This window comes from Festucalex cinctus, chromosome 1 (genome assembly GCF_051991245.1).
Source record: "Festucalex cinctus isolate MCC-2025b chromosome 1, RoL_Fcin_1.0, whole genome shotgun sequence".
Lineage (NCBI taxonomy): Eukaryota > Metazoa > Chordata > Actinopteri > Syngnathiformes > Syngnathidae > Festucalex > Festucalex cinctus.
The window spans coordinates 9,502,360-9,517,763 of NC_135411.1; the positions used below are offsets into that span (position 1 = coordinate 9,502,360).

The 15,404-nt window shown below is 37.9% G+C and overlaps 1 protein-coding gene across 1 annotated transcript in view; it reads left to right on the forward strand.

Annotated features, from left to right (window-relative positions):
• gpc1b (glypican 1b) overlaps positions 1–15,404 on the forward strand; it is a 131,480-nt gene that overhangs the window by 90,483 nt on the left and 25,593 nt on the right. The window lies entirely within an intron of this gene.

Consider the following 15,404-nt stretch of genomic DNA (forward strand, 5'->3'; position numbering starts at 1 on the left):
CTCATCTGAGCGTCTGCTTGAACCTCAATATGTGAAAACAAATCACAGAATCCTGATTTGAATCGAATCCTAAAGTGGTCAGAGGTCAGAATATGAGCGCGAGTTGCTCCCTCTTGCATGTTCCGGTTAAGAGGCGAACAGCAGGATTTTGAAACACACTGAATACTTTTTAGACTGGCTGATTCCAATGTAAAGTGACAACATAAAAGACGACAAACAAGATAAAGGAAATATTAAAAGTACCGTATTTTCCGCACTTAAAGGCGCAACGCAATATAAGGCGCATTTTCAATGAATGACATATTTTAAAACTTTTTACATTATATAAGGCGCTACAGTAGAGGCTGGGGTTCCGTTATGCATCTATTAGATGGTGCTGCGCTAAAGGGAATGTCAACAAAACAGTCAGATAGGTCAGTCAAACTTTATTAATAGATTACAAACCAGCTTTCTGACAACTCCAAAATGAATAAACAGCTGTTTTATTATTTTTTCTGAGGTAAAGTATTAGTATTAGCTAGCGATCCAAGATGGCGGGATCTTATCCGCATGCGCGTCACCGATCGTGCAGGGTCACCGATAGCGTCTTGACAGCGAGACCTGTCGCGGCTCAATATTGATCCATATATAAGGCGCACTGGATTACAGTCTTCCCTCGCTATAACGCGGTTCACTTTTCGCGGTCTCGCTGTATCGCGGATTTTTTTTTAAGTGCAATTTTGCATATTTTTTACAGTAATATACCCATTTTATAAAATTTATGAAGGTTTGAACATTATCAATGTTTGAACAAGAGAGAAATGTGAGAACATATAAATGCCTCAATGAGAAAAGTGTATAAATTGTGCGGTCGGGGATTTTAGAGCCTTAAAACATTTATAAGAGTTGTAAAACATAAAGCTAACTACTTCGCGGATTTCATTTATTGCGGGTATTTTTTGGAACCTAACCCCAGCGGAAAACGAGGGAACACTGTATAAGGCGCATGGTCAGCTTTTGAAAAAATTGAAGGCTTTTAGGTGCGCCTTATAGTGCGGAAAATACGGTATACAGAACAAACGATACACCACACCACTTTCTAAGAGAATCCGAATGAGCAAATGAGTTTTTAAAGGAAGCAAGTTATTAAAAAAATTTTGAAGGCTATTGCAGGAGGAAAAATAAACAAGTTTAGAGTTTGTTAGCTAGCTAGTTAGGCATTGTGTACAAAGAATAAAAGTGCAAATATCTCTGGCATCTTAGTCCCTAAAGCGCTTTGTGACAGTTCAGGCTGTTTGAAAGCGCTATATAAATAAACTTGAGTTGAGTTGAGTTGAGTAAAACGAAAACCGCCTTTGCTCATTTCAATGGGAATTTGCTGACGTAATTGTCAAGAAAAAGACCGTCTTCGATCCCAAATGCTGCGCCAATTCTGTTCAGCGTAAAATCCTCAAAACGTCCGGTTTCATGTCATTCCGTGTGAGGGTGGGGCGGTGGGGGTTGGCCGCTCCTAATGTGGGCTAAAGCGTGCTTAGCACGCGACATGTAGCTTAGCTTAGCAGAGTACAAGCCACCCGGATGTTTAACGTCCCCTCGACTCGCCGGCGGCTGGATCTGCCAGTTTTATCCGGCTTTCGGTGTCCTCCTTGGCTGTACTGCTTTTGAAGAAGTGCTTCTTTGTTTTTAGGACGAAACACAATTTCTCTTCACAACATTATGCGGCCCTTGCGTCCTTCTGATTTTCTGTACGTGGCCCTCAAATGAAAAAGTTTGGACACCCCTGATGTACAGTATTGGTTAATGTATTCCCCTTCAATTCCCCTTCCGAATTTCCAACTCGAAATTTACACTTTTCTTATTAACTCCCGTTCATTCCCATATAAAGTCTCCAGTTTCCAAGCAATTACAAAAAAAGGCACGAAATGAAACGGTGATCGCGACCGCACATCATGGCGGCATGACTTTGTTATGGTTTTGAAATGACTTAAATGATCGGACCGACGCGGACTGCACTGGCAGCTGAAGGCAGGTCTGCAGTCAACATCCATTTATGTCGAGTTTCCCAAGTGCGCTTAAAGAGGAGAGGAACTGGAACCGAATGCCTGCCTGACAGCTGGAGAGCGTCGCAAGCAACGGAGTCACGACCGTGCTGCATGTCATACCTCTCACACACTCCATCACTTTGCAAGGTTGTGGCGCATTCAAGTACAAATACATGGATTTCCCACAACACCGCAAAGAATAGAATAATAATTACAGAAAAGTTCAAAGAATCCGTGGCCCTCTTAAATGCTTCAACGACGACAAAATGACTTAACGACCTTCATGAATGTAAGATTTATGACAGTGCTGTTGAGCTACTAATGACTGTTTTCACAAAATGTATTTCTTTGCAATGCCATTTGTGAGTTATGTTGCGTTTCTCTCAGTTTGTTTTCCTGTCTGGCGCCGTTATTATACGTTTACACAAGGAAGCATAGGCACTTACTGGACAAATAATAGTTGTAGACAATTTGGGGAGGGAAAAAAATCCACTTAAAACGTGCTGCCTTTTCAACCTTTATGCTCTCATTCAAATAGTTGAAAGTTCAAAACTCAACGAAGTTATTGTAGCTAGCACATTATGAGAATTGTTTACTATTTAATAAACAATACAAATAATAGTTAGAAGTATTTTTCAAACTTTCTATTTTGTTTTTTCACGTTTTGCTTGGCATAACGTGAAATCAAAATATAGTGGACGTATTACGTACTATAATGGTGCGTTCTCACCAAAAGCGAGGGACGGCGATTCGGCGGCGCGCGCAACGGAACGAAAGTGCTTGGGGCGGCGCGGAGGACGCGTTTCCAGCGTTGGGACGCGTTGGGACGCGTTGGGACGCGTTGGGACGCGGTGCGCAGCAGCGAAAATCCGCACATTCGTGACGAAAATCCGCACATTCGCATATTCGTCGAAGTTAAAAAAATTGAACTGTTTTTGCGTTTCGCCTCGCGGTAGCCAATCGGCTTCGAGTACGGGCCGCGTCATGCACAGCGTCCTCTCGATTGTCACCCGAGCGCAACAACACTGCCAGCCGTGACAGAATGATGATCAAGAAAGTAAGTCTGTTTACTTGATTTTGAACTGTACCGAGTTAGCAGCAGTGCTTATCATTAATGCCAAAGCTATTTTTAGCACAAATGCCGGCAGCCCGATTGCCACTAAAAAAGCGAAAGTGCTATCACGTACCTCAAAAAAGGAGAAAATAGTGCCACGGCAGTTTCGTCCCAGGAAAGAAGTGAAAGTAGTTGGCGGTGCTCACTTTTTGTTGACTCGCTAAAGTGCTCCACTTCCTTGTTCACCAAGGGACACGCCTCCTTTGCTCCGGTGAGCGCGAAAGCGCGAATGAGCGGCAATCATTCCAAAAACACTTTACGCAGTGAAACGCTCGCGAAGGGAGTGTTCCAGTTCGCCTTTTTGGATTTGGTGAGAACGTAGCATAAGGCGCACCGAAGAGCCTTCAGTTTTTCTGACCATGCGCCTTATAGTCAATCCGGTGCGCCTTATATATGGATTAATATTGAGCCGCAACAGGTCTCGCTGTCAAGACGCTATCGGTGACCCTGCACGATCGGTGACGCGCATGCGCGGAAGATCCCGCCATCTTCGATCGCTAACTACGGCAACCCCACTAGAACAAAATACCTTTATACGCCGTTCGTAAAAACACGATACATCATTGGAAAAAAATCTTACATTCTTGATGCATTATAAAGAAACTATTATTATAAGATGAACGTTTTACTTTTGACCCCATTACATTCCTAGCGAGTCTTCATTGTTATAATTTACGTTTAGTCTGCAGTATTTTTTATTGTCGTTAGAACAATATTTAAAATATGTCATTCATTGAAGGTGCACCTTATAATGCGAGCGCCTTATAGTGCGGAAAATACGGTACTTGTAGTTTGGGAATTCACCCATTCACTTTTATTTTCCAGTATCAAAAATAAACAATTCTTTAATCTTAGGTTAAAACAAAAAAAAAAAAATCTTTTTTTTTTTTTTTTTAATTTCAAAGCATTTATAATAGATGTCAATTATGTTAATTTTCGCCATTTGTGGGCCAACCCGGTTTGATCCTTTGCAAATAGCGTGAGTCCACTGTATACTGTAAAAAGTTGATTTCACATATTTGTACATTTACATTAACACCTTTTAATTAAATACGAATGAAATTTGACTTAAAGTGCTGAAAATTGATTGAAAATGTAGTAATGGAGTTAATAGTAATAAGATATAAGCAATGTTTTGGGGAATTGTTGTTCAGTTTCTGACACTTTTGGAATATTAAACACGATGCCCAGGTCAAACTGACCTGGGAATGTTATTGCTTTTCCTGAGAAATAAAAACATATTGCTGTATAAGACATAAGCGAATATTATTATTATTTAAGTGAGGATGTGTTCTGTTGCTATCTTTGCATCATTGAAACGCTTTTGAAACAGTGTTTAAAACTTTTTTTTTTTTGGGGGGGGGGGATCCCCGGGGGATCCCCTGTTAAAGTTTGCTTCCCACTCGTTGGTTGTTAACATCATCTGTGCACGTGCAGGACATGATTCAGAGCTTTCGGGAACGAGCAGGATGACTTGTAAAAATTGAATTTGGTGGCAAATAATGGGAATACTTGACGACAATAAAAATATCTTGACAAATACATCAAATGAAAAGCTCAAGCAGATAGTCGGTCAGTAAGTAACCTCGGACTGGAGGACTGGCAGGCTAATTCTCCATCCAAGTAAAAGGCCATGAATTTCAAATAGGAAACTTATTGACTTTGACAGCGCACTAGAAACCAGAGGAAAAAGAAAGAGAGCAGAAATGAATTGAATGGAAGTGGGAGACAAATGAAGGCCTGAGCTACCAGCCATTTCATATCACTTTAACATCTGACGGCCTTAATTGTTTTTTTGTTTTTTTTTTCTTACGGCGTGTCTACTTGATAAATGCTGAGTGCTTTTGCTTTCTTCTATGGTAATGAAAGGAAAGTCAAGGCATATGGCAAAAGCTCAAGGTTGCGCTATTCGAACAAATTAACCAACCATTTCAAGCAATTTCATGCTGGATCCGGTTAAGGTTAGAATGTGTTAAAGCTGGGGGAAAAAAAAATAAATGAATAAAAATTCTGTATTGGAAAAATGAATGAATGGAAAAAATCTCTTAAAAATATTGTTACATTTTTCTCCTTTTATGGAAAATCTGTTTACTATTTTCCAAAAAGTCACTTTTTGTCATATTTTTAATAAAACCATCTAGGGTTGCTCGATTATGAAGAAAATATTAATCACAATTAATTTGGTAATAATTAAAATCACGATTAGCACAATCATTTGTTGTTTTTTGATACAAAACGAGAAAATGTTTAAACGTGAACAATATTAAGAAAAATAAATTTCCCTGAAACACTATAATTTATGCAAGTTCCTTTTGGACCAAACAAGATTTATTAAATTAGTCATTTGGTGCAAATATATACATGTAAACAATTGATTAATTGCACAGCCCTACAACCATCAGTAGTGATAGACCAATATGAGTTTTTTTTCAACCTCGATATTGATTATTAGTAGTCAAGGAGACTGATAACCGTTATTTCTAAAATAGGGATGTAACGATAACAGCAATATGTGATATCGCGATATTAAAACTGCCCCATTATATTGTGTCATCATGTCATGATATTAAAAGCAGCACATCTATTAAAAAAGTCAGGTTGACTTTCATTTGTGCAGTTCTAGCACCCTCTGGTGGCTAATGTTTTAGTGCAGTCAAATTTTCATTAGGCATGTTTTGGCCCTTCTTTGTTTAAAATACACACAAATGGTCAGATGAAGGGGAACATAATATGCTTGGGAACAAAGTCAATGTTATCAGAGATTGTAGGTTGTTTGTTTGTTTGTTTTAGTATGAGCTTTTTTTTTGTTTGTTAGTTTTTTTACAATATGACCTTTTTTGTATCGGCAACATCCCCAGAATGTCGTGATAATTATCGTATCATGATCTTCATATCGTGACAATATCATATTGTGAGGTTTGGATATCGTACATCCCTACTACTATAAATAACGTTTTCTAAAATTTCAACATTTAATTTCTTAATTTTCTTTCTTTTTTTTTTAAATCATTTAAAAAATAAAATGTATGGAGTTCCCAGTGTCAGAATCATTTTTAAAAAGAAATTTAAATAAATCTTGAAAGGAAAATTTCCCCGTATCTCACTGAGCAACAAATGCATACAAATGTAGCTCATTTGGGGTTTTCGTCCGGGTTCGTAAATGGTTTCCAAAAGATCTTCGCATAGAGTGAAAAAATGGTCTGAATATTTTTTAATTGTCTTTGCGACGAGTAAAAACTGTCGGTAAATATCTTACAAAACCTGATGAAAACCCTAAATTGGCTACGTTCGCAAGCATTCACTGCTCAGTGAGATACCACCTTTATCGGCCTTCAGATTCAGTAGCACAGTCGCAAAATGACCTGTTAACTCTTTTACTGCCACACATTATGAAAAAAATAAAAAAAATAATCCAACCCCTGCACAGTGCCATTTCGCTGATTACGAGCATTCATCAGATTCCATCAAATTTTGTCACATTTCATTGTAATTCCATACACCAGCAGCCCATTGAAAAGAGACACAATGCTGCCATCTGCTGGCCATAGTTAGGTGGTGTTTTTGATTCCACAACCCATTGACCGGGCATTTAGACGTTGCTCCGTCCATTGACGAAAAAAACAAAAACGTAGATGACGTCATTTCACGTTTATGGCAGCATACATCGTGATTTTACTCATCGTTATTAAACGTTTTTGGCAGTCAAAGAGTTTAAAAAAAACAAAAAAAAAACACAAAGAAATAAATACCGCCATTCGAAATTTGTTCTCGCAGAGGCCTTTCCCACAAAGATCTAAGATTGTGTGCAGCTTCTTTCTGCTTATCGCTCTCCATCTGTGCAAAAGGCAGTAAAAGTAAAATAAACAGAGCAGACAAAAGCAAACATGGCTGTCCTGGGCGCACTGAACGCACAGATGACGATGTAGGCGCCATTACACACGGTGTCACCCGCCATCAATAAAAGTGCTCCGTCCAAAATGTACCCAGCTCATTTACTTGCCTTTAGATTCTATTAAAAATGTCCCTCGTATTAAAGCAGTTGACACAACACATACTGCATCATTTACCAACAGGCTTTCCTATAGAAGTCGTCATGCGGGTACATGCTCCATTTAACTTTCTTCATTTATATTCATTGACTCCTCCTTTTCAGCAGCGTTTTTTATTTTTCCCTTCTCTTCCACATCTAACGTGACGTACCGCTGTTTGCTTCATCGTGTCACCCGCTGCACTCATCACGCTATCCGTCATTTCAAGAGGGATGAGTTGAAGGCTAATGAGGCTCAGGCACTATGGAAACGCTGATTTGCATGAAGATAAAGTGAGCCAATCAAGTGCCACACAATGGGGCTCTGGTAACATCCGGTAGTGACCTTGGAAGTGCGAAGAATGCTGGCGAAGGTATTGCCTGATTGTGCTAATCAAGCACAATAAGGTATCCCGTCGAAAGTGAGTACTGTACTTTTAGCCATTAGCTCTTAAAGTTCCCGGAATGGGAGTGGCACTATTTACAAGATTTCCGAGTCGGGCACTGTTGTTGTTCAGTGCTGTTGTTTATTTTTTTCTTCTTTTTCTATGACTTGGAAGCAAAAAAAAAAAAAAACAGTTGTGAGTGCTGCATTGTGGCACTGAACACAATTCAACTCCCTTCACAACAAGTCGCAGTTTGGTAGATAATGAGGGGAAAAAAAACAAAAACAAAAGAAGCTTCAAGCTATTTAATGCAAGTCACAGTTTACAGTTTAGTACATGGTGTACAATGTAACTTGGCTGAGTATGAGGCGGTAGAATCATGTGATTGCTGTACTAGTGAATCAGAAAAGAATAATTAAAAATAGAAAAATATCATAAAATTAAAAATAAAATGGTAATGGTAATTTCTGCCATAGACGACATATAGCATAATATGCGAAATTGTTTTTTTTGGTGAGGGAACATCTTATGCTGCGCCACTGTAAATTTCAAACTTGGAAACAACTTTACTGATGCACAACCACCAGTAGATGGCAGCCACGCCTTATTTTAGATATGAGATCAGCAGTTTGTGAATCAATTAACTCTTTGACCGCCAAAAACGTTTAATAGCGATTAGTAAAATCACGATGTATACTGCCATAAACGTTAAATGGCGTCAACTAAGTTTTTTTTTTTTTTTTTTTTTTTTACCCCAGTAAATTTCAATTAAACAGTAAGATCCCCAAAAAATGGCCTTTAAAATTCTATTTTCATATGCATTTATGGGGAAAAAGAGATATTAACTGTTTGACTGCCAAAAACGTTTGACGTATGCCAAAATCCCAAATGAATGCCGCCATAAACGTTAATTGACGTCAACTACATTTTTCATTTTTTATTTATTTTTTTAGTCAATGTGCTGTGCAACGTCTTGTGGAGCGCTGCCTGGTCAATGGAGTTGTGAAATCAAAAACAGTCACTAACTATGGCCAGCAGATGGCAGCATTGTATCTCTTTTCAATGGGCTCAAAGTGTCGGAAATTACAATGAAACATGACAAATCTGTTGAAATAGAACGTTTTCAAGGATGATGTGCATGATCAAAGCCTTTGTCACATTAAATCTAATTCACAGAGCGTCACTAAACAAAAAAACATAGTGTCAAAGTCACTGTTGAAAATGTATCTTTTTGAATAAAGCTTGTTTTCCCCTTTTTCTATTTTCGCTGATGTCACTCAAATGACCTATATTCAAATGGTGATTACTAAAGAATGGAGGTAGAAACATACTTTTTTTTTTTTTTCTCCTAATGAAAGATTGCAATCCAATCTTTCATATGGTATTCACTAGGGGTGTTAAAAAAAAAAAATCGATTTGGCGATATATCGCGATACTACATCGCGCGATTCTCGAATCGATTCAATAAAAAAAAATCGATTTTTTTTTTTTTTTTTTTTTTTTTTTTTTTTTTTTTAAGAGCTCAGAATTGTTCATTCGGTAGTCTTACCGATTCAACGTCTTATCATCATTGCCTTTTGTGTGTGTGTGTGTGTGTGAATCGATTTTTAAACTTCCATTTTTAATGGAAAAATATTCAACAAAACGTCTGACTTCGGGTTAGGATTCACACCTTGAGCATGGAAGAATGTTATATGAACGGAACATTAAGCCTTAATATTTTATTTTAATGCTGTTCAAACATGAAACAGATTACAACCTCTATAAGACTGAAATTTCAGATAAATAAATAATACATTTTCATATAAATCTTACACTCTACAAGCTTACTGATTAGTATTTTCTAAATTTGAATGAAAAAAAATCGCAACAATCGACTTATAAATTCGTATCGGGATTAATCGGTATCGAATCGAATCGTGACCTGTGAATCGTGATACGAATCGAATAGTCAGGTACTAGGCAATTCACACCCCTCGTATTCACCATGTTTATGTAGTCATTGGGCGCAATATTCTGTTTGCCTTGAAAGATGAGAGAAAATGCTTGTTTGGCAATTAAGAGTTAAAATCAATTTATGGTTTTATGAATCGATATCAGTCTTGGAAAGGAAAATCGATTCGATATTATTGGATTATTTATTTATTTATTTATTTATTTATTTAACCCAGCCCTATTGACAAAATCATTTGAAGTGCAACTAACATAACAGGAAGGTTAATATAGTCATATTGATGTTTGATGCCTTTGCTGATGCATTTCATCCTTTTGCCTGAACTCCATCCCGCGCTAGCGAAAAGCCCCGTATGAGAAAAGCGATTGTGGATCAAGATGCGATGAGCTCTCCGTTGTCGAATCCTTCTGCAGGGATCAACTCGGGCTCAGCTCAAGCCGCGATTGACTGACAGTTGAAGGAACGTCGACGCTGCCCGCTTTATTACAGCGGATCTCGTGTCAGCATCTTCACACCAGATCCGCTTTGACGACAAGAGCGTGTTTATGGCAAACCCGCCTGACTCTGTCCTCGATTTTACCTGATGGAGTCCAATGAAACAGCTTGGGACTTAGCAGGCATTTCAATACAGCCTGATGTGCAAGTGTCGTCTTTCAATGTTGTGAAAAATTATAGTTGAACGGCTAAATTGGATGTTTAGAAGTAAAAAGTTCACCCTCTATGTGTCCTCTGTGCACCCATCGAGCTTGGAAATACAAATTTAGGCAGGCTCCTTCCCTGCAGCGCGGATGCTGATGCTTACATGATGAAAGTGGATTGGGGGAGACAGGAAAAAAAAAAGGTGTCGCTACCTGGATAGTCCTGGGCAGCAAGTGAAGGATGGGAAAGGTCATCCGTTTCTCACAAAAAGCACATACAGGCACACTTTTGACAGGCCCTTTGTGTCATTCTAATGACGGTCATTATTCACTCGTCGTCAAGGGCGATGAAAAAGTGGACTTGCGAAGAGATGCTTTATGTTTCAAGCAAGAAGAATATTTCATCTAAAGCTTCTCCCGCCCCATCAAATGAAATCATTTTGTGGCTATCTGTGCTGATTTTAAAGGGAATGAGTGGAGCTGATTCGATTGGCTGGGAGTCGGCTGGATTCGCAAATGCACACTTCTACCTGCTCGCATTGAGAAAAATACCAAAAGAAACAAAATTCCACCCACGCTGTGGTTTGCGCTAGACTTGAACTTGGCATGAAAATAGCAGCCAAAATTGTCATTATTTTTTTTTCCACAGTAATGATAATTAAAAAACACTTTTATTCAATTTATTTAAACCACTACGAGTGTTCACCCTCACTGATACGGAGGTCCGATATCACCAAGGTTATTTTAGTTAACTAAAACTAATGAAAAAAATTAAAATTAAAATTCAACAAACTGCCTCTGATCAGATACTACTTTGGTAGCCTTTTTTTTTTTAAACTTGATTTTCATGCATGCACAAAAAACAATGTGCATTTTGCTTATTCTTTTTGGGTCACTGTTACAAGTATCATGTTTTGCAGTTTTTGATCTGCAACGCGTACAACTGTATTTTCTCTCAAAACTCGACCGTAAAACGTCGGCTGTACAGATGTTTGATGTATCGGGTGAGTGTGTCGGCGACGTCTCGGTAAATACAACTAGGGAATGCAAAAGTGTCGTATATGTCACATTTTTTTAAAAAAAAGAAGAAAAAAAAAGACTCCAGCCAGAGTATCTGACAGTACCCAGCAGGAATCAGTTCAAGTGGGGATTAAAAGCAAAGCTGTCACTTTTTGAAGTCGCTCCCTCATGTTTGAGCAAACACACGTGCTTCCTCTGCTGTCGCCTGCAAGGATGTTCGTGCGCTCGCGCGCGTCCAGATATGAGAGACTATAACGTGGCTTGCTGGTTTCGGGAGGCTGTGCGAGGGTCAAAGGGCAATCAGTGATGTCACAAAAAGCATACTGCATTAAATCATAATGGCGACTCGGGTTAGTGGAACAGCATTTAATTGTTCTGTGAAAGGAAATTACATGAATCCGTTTCAACTCCCTCCAAATAACAACTAAAAAATGTGTTTGTTTTTTTAAAAGGAAAATACCACTCTGTAATGTTGTACTTCATACAAATAATAAAGAATTAAGCAATTCAAACTGGGAGCAGTGTAGTGCAGTGTCAGACAGACACAAATGAAGAAGACATTCAAAACTACTGCAAGTAACAGTAAGTGTACTTCGTCATTTTTTGCAGAGGATAGATATACATTTCTGAGTATTGATATATTTTCTGACGATGTGTTTGACTGCACTGCTTGTGTTCAAATATCTGTCACCTGAAGCTTTATAACATCGATGCTATTCATTAGTCCACTTTCCTATTATGTATGAGCATTAAGCTAACATGCTTAACTCATTCACTGCCATTGACGGAAAAAGACGTCAAATTATGCATTTTTTTTGCTGGTCTGGCAATGAATGTGTTGAAGACAAAAATAATTGTGTTTGCTTTTAATTAGGAATGTTTTACCACTTTTTTTTTTCAGACCGATACCAGTATGAGTATTCACTCTTTGAGTACTTACTGATGCAAAGTCCTGATACCGCTAGTACTTTTGATATTTAAATGTAAAATTTTTAACACAATGACAAAATATTGCGAACAAAACTTTACTTTCTGACATGGATGATGATGTGTGAAACTGCCACGGTAGAACGCCAACTACTAGGGATGTAACGATAAGCGCAATATCGTGATATCGTGATATTGAAACTGCCACAATATCGTCGTCGTCATGTTCATGATATTTAAATGCAACACATCTGCTAAAAAAAAAAAAAAGTCAGGTTGATTTCCATTTGTGCAGTTCTAGCACCCTCTGGTGGCTAGTTTTTTTTAGTGCAATTTAATTTTCATTAGGGATGTTTTGGCCCTTCTATGTTTAAAATCTACACTAATTGTCAGATGAAGCAATTCAATGTGTGCATGCATTAACAACATAACATAATAATAACGTAATAATAATAAAATAATAATAATAATTAATAATAACAACATAACATTTATGTTATGTACAAAAGCACAATATTGTGTTTTTAGGATGAGCAAATTTTTTTACAATATTGTGACCTTTTTTAAATTTTACCAACCTCCCCACAATATCGTGATAATATCGTATCGTTACATTTGGATATCGTTACATCCCATCTACTGCCAAAGAGGACTCAATATCATATTTGCTTTGCCTTAAATAACGGTGGCTGGTATCGGCAGGCTCCAGAAGTACCCATACCTTTAAAATATGGCTGGTATCGGCACTTGGTCATCTTGGTTTATGTTTATTGTGTTTAGCTCACCAATAAAAGCTTGAAGCCTCTTTTTTTTTTTGAAGAAGAATTGTTCTGCCCAGTTGTTGCTCCCATATAGCACTCGTCATATCTCTAATATTTGCTCGCAAGTCAAAGCAAAAATCCGCCGAATGACGGCTTGTAATGCCAAAAAGTCACTTGTATCTCAAGGCATCACTGCAACAGAATTTGGACCAATTATGTGAGATTGGAACAGCAAAGTCCAAAGAGCTTTGATAGGCAAACACTGGACACGCCTTCCTCGTGTCTGTTGACTTCAATTATGCTCAGTAAGTAATGTAATTAATTTCGTCAGACAATCAGAAAAGACGCCATTTTCTCTGTTCTCCGCGAGCTGCAACGGCGCCGCCTCCTCCCTCCTCTCTTAAACGGGCGTTTTAAAAGACAATATCCACGGACTCCTTTGAAGGCAGCTGCCACGCATCCTTGCAAAACAACTCGAGAAGTTGGCCTGACAAAGCTGTCGCTGTTTAGCCACTGAAAATTGCAGCCTGTGAAGAGGGAATAACAAACGATTTGATCTTTAACTTCAGTGGCCTTCTTGGATTGAATATTTGAAAAAATCAATAATGTTATTTCTTTGATGTTGTTGTTGCTGTTGCGACTTTCAGCCTCTCGCCACAGGGAGTCACACGCATCATTTATTTGGTATAGTTGTTTTTTTGTTTTTGTTTTTTCTGGATGTGCTCCTTGAAGAAAGCTATCCATTTTTTTTTTTTTTTTTTTTTTTTTTTTTTTTACGTAGCGTCTGGGTATAAAAGGTTGAAGATGATCCAACAGATATTGCTCAAAATCTACAGGCACAAACAACTGAATTCCAACTAGCTGTCGTTGAAGCCAAAATTGGGGGCTCAACAAACGAATTACAACTGAGGAGACATGGGAAAGCCATGAAAACAAATGACGCATGACGGCAACAACAATCCAACACTTGCTGAAAGAAACAAGGGAACTAATGCATTCGAAGAACGTCTGACTTTTTTCAACTTCATACCCCGGAAGTATGCACGGGAAACTCAAACTCGGAAATCCAAATTGCGAAGTTGGGGGGGGGAAAAAAAAAGGACCCCAAGTTCATTGACCGGTTTTAATTTGAGGTTACTCAACAATGATGGATCCTGGAGAGCAGCAGTGGTGTCAAACATACGGCCCGCGGGCCGGATCAGGCCGGCAAAAGGGTTTAATCCGGCCCGCGAGATGATTTTGTAAGGGTTAAAAAAAAAAAAAAAAAAGAGTAATGTCGGACCACTTAACTCATTCACTCTCAGCCATTTTCACATTTCGCAATCCCGTTCGCTCCCGGCTGTTTTACTAGATTTTGACTGATTTTGCAAGGCCCACAGAATATTGTGTTCTATTGCTATAAAAACATGAAACCTATCAAAATAAAGATTAAAGTCTCTTATTTCATCAGGAAAAAAAATATGCTTCCATCTGTTTCCGTTTTGCAGCAATTAGCATTAGAAGAGAGCTACGTTTCATCGGTTTTCACAAATCTATTTAAAATTATAAATAATTGAGCTTTTTTTCTAGATGGCCCTGGTTGATCTCCTTTGCTCTGCTGCTACCTGCTGGCCGTTTGTGTAATAACTACCATTTTTGCACCTGATCCTTGCAGTTGAGGGGCTGCATCAAAGCCTTCTGTAAGCTTTAGCATAAAAAAACAAAAAACGTAAAAATTCGTCTTTGGGACACTTAAAACATAAAAAAAAAAAAAAAAAAAAAAGTATTTACACGTTATCGGGAGCAAGTGAGTTAATCAGCCAGCCACAATCAAAGCATATAAATGTGTAAATTTCACAAGCAATCCTCAGATGAGCAATGTAACTTGTACACAGAATTGCTCTGGATGTTATTTTACACAATTTAAAGTTGGTTTCGAAAAAATAAAAACACAGACCAACATAAATCGAACACAAACGTGCAAAATAAGACACACATTCAACTAAACAGGTGACAAGGATTAACGTCCTTATAACTTCATTGACGGCACCACACGATGCATTCTGCGAGCAACATGTAGGTATATGCAAAATAGGTCGCTATAACACGCCCGGAACTCACACAGGCAGAGTGCTGCCGCGTTCCATTTGCATTTGTGTTATTTTTTGGGACATTATATTTACAGTTTAGGGCTGAGCTGGCCAGCAAATACTGAAAATCTGCGTATAATTGACGGCAATTTAAAAAAAAAAAAATATATATATATATATATATATATATATATATATATATATATATATATATATATATATATATATATATATATATATATATATACAATGATTTTACTAGGGATGCAACGATAGCCAAACATCACGATACGATATTATCATGATATGAAGGTCACAATACGTTAATTATCAAGATATTGTGGGGAGGTTGGTGATACCAAAAAAAGGTCAAATATTATATAAATATAATAGAAAAAAAGCTTATACTAAAAAAAACAACAACACAATAGTGTGCTTTTGTACTTTACAACAATGAATATAAAAAACCTACAATCTCTAATAAGAC